We start from the raw sequence: 6,753 nt of genomic DNA, 5'->3' as shown, positions 1-6,753 counted from the left end.
AATCTGCTGCCCACAAGATTATACCTGCAGAGTGTGGTGGGGCGATTATACCTGCAGTGTGTGGTGGGGGTGCTTCTTTGAGTGCGTACCTTGGTGTATATGTTCAAGACCTAGAAAGAGAGATTAAGGACAAAACAGTGAAGATGCCTGTTCTTTATTCTGTATGTGTGTGTGTGTGTGTGTGTGTGCTCGCGCATACGGTAAACATGCATGTGCCCGTGCACACTTGCTCATTTGCGTATATTATGTTTCAAAACAGGTTTCTATTGAAGCCATGGGGATATATTTAGAAATCCTTGATATTTAAACCATATGTTTTGTTTGTACAGTAGCACTGCTGATTTGATATTGTACAATAGTTATGTTGATTATTTGTAAATTTCATAGTTTTAACTGAAACTGAAACTGGTTCTGTACACAAATTGTTTGTTGTATCTCCGCAATTTACTATGAAATATAACTCCACTATTCAAACCTCTCCTAATGGAGCACTTTATTCAAATAAATATAAGTAGAAAGACCTAGTGGCATATATGCAGAAGAAAACCAAAGAGCTATGTTGCAGTTTTCAGGTTTGAAAAAGTGACAGAAAACTCCAATTTCAAAGCTAATCTAAAAGTTTTTTAAGATACATTTTCTTTTGGTATTATGGTATTATGTATGTTTTCTACTGATCGGCCTAACTCAAGAATGTAAGAATGTAAAATGTTTTGTCGCAAGTCTGTCCTACTCAAGGAACATTCCCTGCAGATAGAATCTTCATTTCTGTAAAATATACTGTATTTTAAAGTTTATCTTTCATCAGGATTTCTTTGTGTCCACAACCTCCTGGCTGAATATATAGACATCCTAAGGTCATGTTGGTGCCTTAAGAAGTGTTTGGACTCTTCTGGTAATGCAAGTATGAAGCCATTCAAACTGACTCTTGGTCTGGGTAGCGCTGTCGTCCTGTGTCTCAGTGCACTGAGCCGTGACCTAGTCTGGGCACAGAGATTATTTTAATTAATTACATTTTCTTAACTTGTAATTTTGGAGGAACATTGGGGATGCTGTCTCATTTTGAACTGGCCCCTACGTTGCCTGATAAGTGTGTAGTCTCACTGCGTTCTGGGAAATGAAATGTTCTGATAAGCATCATGTTTATGCTGCACTGTCTGCCAAATGCTGAAAAGGTGCATTCTGGTCAAACTTTACTGTTTACCTTGCAGACCCCATTTTATATGCTTGTATTGCCTGACAGCAGTTTGAATACCATCCAAGAACCTATATCATGAGGCTGTGACTGTAAAAAAAACTGGAGTTATAACTGTAACACACAATATTTCTACATTGCAATGTGTAATCTAAAAGCATCTTGAATATGGGCAACATAATATTTCTCAACATTGTTATAAGATCAATCAATTTGTTCAAGTAAGAAATATGTTAATGGGAACAAATTTTCTGCTAACGCAGGACAATAATTCCACTTGATAAAATTTCTTTAATGATTAATCTTTGAAAATACATCTTCTTCAAACATTAACAAAACATTATGCCTAAAGTTAGATGTAGCAAAGGCTGCCACATTGTAGTGGGTATATTTTTTTTTCTCCAAGGGAAAATTGAACTGCATTGCTGGATCTACGCTTGACATTGTAAATCGTTCGTTTGAAGCATTTTTCCAGATACATAAAAAATGGCTAAGGTCAAGCCATTTCTAAAGAAACCCAGAACTCATCTACCTTGAACAGTTTTAGACTAACACCTTTACCTTTAGTTCCTTGTTGCCCTGTCCAAATCAGATATCACAGTCACACAGATGGGCATTATACTGGAAAGGTCAGCTACACGTTTTTATCACAGTAGTTTACAGATTATGCTTGGACAAAAAATGCTGTGGCTGGGAACTTCACAAAGAAAACTCTCAACAATTGCCCTCTTTGATAGTTGGGGTAGATATTGTGGGACAGTTCTCTTCAGCAGGTTCTCAGAGAAACAAGAAAGGAAGAAAATAAGATCAAAGGGTTCATACATGACCATGTTTTATTCTCTTTCTTCTTCTTCTTCTCTCTCTCTCTCTCTCTCTATCTGTCCTTCTGTCCTCTGTCGGTGTCTTCTTGCCGGGTTGTGAGCTGGGGATTGCTCCCCTATGCTCTCCATCCTATCAGTCTCCACATCCTATGAATAATTCCATTGTGAGGTGTGAGTGAAGGGGCTTGATCTTCGTGCTCCTCAGAAGCACATGGGGTGCCACCAGCTGGCTTCTGTCTTGGGCAGCACACTGAGGGATGCTCATTTGCTACCAGCAGGTGGTGTACTCCAACATTGGTGTTCTTCCTTCTGGGGCAGCTTGCCTCTGTTTCTGCTCAGTAGTTCAACAGCTTCTTGCGTTGTGGAGCTGTGAATAACAGAAGATGATAGAAGAGGACACTGTCATGATTTCCCCCTCTGGCATTATGGTTCCCATGGTGTCCAGCACCATGTCCTCTGTTTTGTTTTCATTTTCTGTCTCCTCCCTTTCCTGATACTTACATCCCTTCCCATGATTCTATGCAGCTGTGGTTTGTTTCCCTTCATTATCCTATTTATACCCCGTTTTTTTTTTTTTTTTGGCAGTACTTGTCAGTTTTTGTTGGACTGTTGGTTGTGTTAATGTGCCTATTTACTTAGTTGTTTTACTCTGAATTTCATGTCCAGTTTTGTTGACTTTCTTTGGTTTGTTTTGGTTGTTACCCAATTTATATTTGTGGATTTTGTTTCCTTTCATTTGAATAAATTCATAAACTTGCACACGCGTCCTGGCTTGCACCTTGTCTATGTCTAACCCTGACAGAACTAACCACCAAACAAGGAGGCAACAGGTGAATTTCATTGAGCTCACAAATTAGGCTACTGTTAACTATGCCTGGTAACAGTGGGGAGGATTACCTGCGTAAATGTTAGGCAGCCTATCACTTTTCTGACAGGATGAACCAGGTCATGTGACGTCACACAGCCACAGCCAGAGAATGAGCCGATTTGTCTGCATTCAGATTGATTCAGAGCTTGTGAAGTTACACGGGGTAGGACAAACCCCTTGGTCTTCTACCAAGTGCCCTGTTTCTAATGGCCATCTCTTTGGTCCATTGGAAGCCCTGCCTCTAGGGTCCAGTGTGGAAGATCCTGCCCAGCCTCCTGCGTCTGGCCCGGTGGACATCACCTTCATCTCTACTGCACCCTGATCCCCAAGAGGTGATGCCATGTTATCAAGATAGCACAGCAATGCTCTGCTACCTAACGTGTGCCATGTCTCCATGAGGACACATCTTGTTTCCACAAGAGCACTGAGGTCTCCATGTCCTCCATGCTCAGCCTGCTTTCCATTTTATCGTCCTATTCGCCAGTCCCTTGCCTGGCTGCTTCCTCAGCCCCCATGTTAAGCCACTCTCTCAGCTCTCTCCCTTGAACCCAGCTTGGCCACCTGAGCAGTTCCTTGACAGTTCCTGAGCTGTCCCCATATACTTGAGTGTTTCTGTTCACTGTCCCCTGTCCTCAAGTCACTAGTCCAGTAGTGCCGTATCTGCTGTCTTCCTGTTCAGTGTCTTGTCCAGTCTCCAGTACAGACCGTCACTTGGTATCCTGCCCGATCTTGTGTCTCATGCTCCTTCCTTCAATTCTCCCAGAAGGTCTCACTTCCAACTTCCATCTCTGGCTCTGTCCTTCCCTCACCTGTCCCCCTGACCTTCTCTCACCTGTCCTCCTGTCCCTCTATCAGTGTCCACACCTGCCACCACATTAGCCCATGTCTTGGTCCCTGCTCCTGTCTTCATCTAGCCCCATTTTCTGCTTTGGTCCTCTTTGTTTTGTATTGTTCAGGTCTGGCAAATTTGGTTGAGATTTATGAGATGAGGAGGGGGGGGTCTCCCTTTGGAGTCATGGTTCCCATGGTGACCAGCAGCATGTGCTGTTTGTTTCGTATTTGTTTTGTCTCTGCCCCATCCTGTGTGCACCCCACCCATGATAGTACCCAGCTGTGCCTTGTTTCCCGCCACTGTTCTCTCTGTTTACACCCTGCGCTTTGTGGTAGTACTTGTCAATTACTGTTGGTCCGTTGGTTGTTTTAATGTGCCTGTTTGCTTGCTTGTTCACTTGCTTGTTTTCATGACCAGTTTAAGTGAGGTTCATCCCTGTTTTGGTTTAAGTTTTCTTTCTGGTTTTACCCATTTACATTTGTAGATTTTGTTTCCTTTCTTTTCGGGTCTCTATATCTACGCCTGACAGACACACATAAAAGTTTAGTTTTGGGGCAGGAAGATGTCATGTCTATAAGACTAATCTTTGTACATATATTTTTATTATTAAAACATTTTGTTACACTCTGCTCAGCAGTAGTGCTAATTACATAATGAATGTATGTGCTATTCCAAACAATAATAAAGAAGCATTACAGTTACAGCTGGACAGGCAAATATACTGTTGTGCCCTTTAAAAGTCTTTTTACCTTTGTTAGCCATGAATAACGTATTAGGGGAGGAGCAAAGACTCTTAAAAATATGCTGTCTGGCCAATGATAATGAGAGGGGTGTTCCTGGGGAGGTGGGGACTGTATGCCAGATGTTTCTAGTACTGTGCGTGCATGACAATGCCCAACATGTCCAAAACCTGCTCCTATGAATTCCTGATGGGATGCTGCTGTAGTGGTATGTTTTCTAGTCCCTCTTCGTTCAGTCTCTCTCTGTTTCCCACTCTCTCATGCTATCTCTCTACGCAGCAGACTGATCCATGCTACAATGCCAAGCTGAAATCCAGCATCCCTAGAACGTGCTGGATAGTGGACAGGTGTGGGACACAGGACAGAGCTGCTTCAGGTACAGTCACGGGAGGCCTCTTCTCCTGTGTCCTGACGGGAGACGCCCTGTCTCCAGCTTCAAGTGGAGGCGGAGTCAGTTGGGTTGCTAGGTACCCGGTGAGATTACTGTCCATGTGGTGTCTATGGAAATGGAAGTGAGAGGTGATCAACTGAATTCCAATTAATGACTATTCACTCACTTGTGTGTTTTCATTAGATGTGGCCGGGCTGAGGTTTGTGGGTGATCTGTGTGTGTGTGTGTGTGTGTGTGTGTGTGTGTGTGTGTGTGTGTGTGTGTGTGTGTGTGTGTGTGTGTGTGTGTGTGTGTGTGTGTGTGTGTGATGTAAACATGGGCACAGTGAGCAAATTCAGTCCTGCCTCAACTACACCCACCCATATCTAATGAAACGTGATGGGATTCAAATAACTAAACACAAACAAGACTTGATGGGTAGCAAACTATTTCTCCCAAAAGGTTTAACACAGTTGCAAAAAGTGTGCCATAATTATTTTATTCACTGCAAGCAAATTTCAGAATGATTTATCCAGTTACAAATATGTTTATGCTACTTTAAAGATCAGCTACATCCAGTCCCAACAGCTGTGGGTCTCTGTTCTATCACACACATGTGCTACCAACCAGGAAGGATGAAGACATGTATATATGCTTTCTTCTAAAGTACATAACGTGACTGTGTTTAATTAAGTACATTAATGTACATAAGTACATTTATACATTTATGCTTCTTTATTATTGTTTGGAATAGCACATACATTCATTATGTAATTAGCACTACTGCTGAGCAGAGTGTAACAAAATGTTTTAATAGTAAAAATATATGTACAAAGATTAGTCTTATAGACATGACATCTTCCTGCCCCAAAACTAAACTTTTATGTGTGTCTGTCAGGCGTAGATATAGAGACCCGAAAAGAAAGGAAACAAAATCTACAAATATAAATGGGTAAAACCAGAAAGAAAACTTAAACCAAAACAGGGATGAACCTCACTTAAACTGGTCATGAAAACAAGCAAGTGAACAAGCAAGCAAACAGGCATGCCATTTGGACGGATGTGGACGGATGCCATTGTCTCAGAATGCCCCCAAGCCTATGTTACCTTCTGGTTCTGCCTTTTTAGCTAGGCTGTAATAATTTAACTAAATGCCGGAGTTGCTGCCACACTCCGGAAATGTTTATAATTTTACCTGTCCTGTATATGTCCTCATACAGAGCTAATTTTCCCTGTTTCATTTCTCCACATGGCTGCCCGCCTGTTTGAGGAATAATGAGATGAGGAGACCAGCGATCCATCCTGAGCCAGCCACCTCCTGCCTAACCGGATGCATACATCATGATGGACATTATTACATATTTTTCATTTTCTTTCTCTTCTTTCTGTCTAAATTGTTGTTGTTGTTGTCATGGTGACCGGTGTCGGCCAGAGGAGGATGGGTTCCCCCCCTGAGTCTTGGTTCCTCTCAAGGTTTCTTCCTCATGCAAAAACTAGGGAGTTTTTCCTTGCCACTGTCGCCCTTGGCTTGCTCACTGGGGGCTAGGACTCGGCACTTGTAAAGCTGCTTTGTGACAACAACTGTTGTAAAAAGCGCTATATAAATAAAATTTGATTGATTGATTGATTGATTTTACAACATCAAAATGGAATGAAACTTTCATTTAAACCTAAGAACACCACGAACAGGTTTCCAGTTCTCCTTTTCACATCAGTATCTGCTGGAACATGGTGACTGACTTACAATTAATAGCTCTCAAAAGAGATATTTGCTCTCTACAGAAAAACATACATTATTCCCATGTGAGAGGGGAAAGAGGAAGCATTAAAAGGATTATTCTGTTTGAACATGGGTCGGTACTATGTTTAAGGATTACTAAAGTACAAGTTACAGATTCATTGCAAAACATAAATGCATTTTTCATTCCGA

General features: G+C 41.7%; 1 long non-coding RNA gene across 1 annotated transcript; it reads left to right on the top strand.

The window, feature by feature from the left end:
• Positions 1-4,605: 4,605 nt before the first annotated feature.
• Positions 4,606-6,450, top strand: LOC143518251 (uncharacterized). Its single transcript, XR_013132116.1, has 2 exons — positions 4,606-4,661; positions 4,733-6,450. It is a non-coding gene; the product is annotated as an uncharacterized LOC143518251 (long non-coding RNA).
• Positions 6,451-6,753: the final 303 nt, after the last annotated feature.

The sequence above is a fragment of the Brachyhypopomus gauderio genome, chromosome 7, assembly GCF_052324685.1.
Source record: "Brachyhypopomus gauderio isolate BG-103 chromosome 7, BGAUD_0.2, whole genome shotgun sequence".
NCBI lineage: Eukaryota > Metazoa > Chordata > Actinopteri > Gymnotiformes > Hypopomidae > Brachyhypopomus > Brachyhypopomus gauderio.
This window is presented reverse-complemented; position numbering and strand designations above follow the sequence as displayed.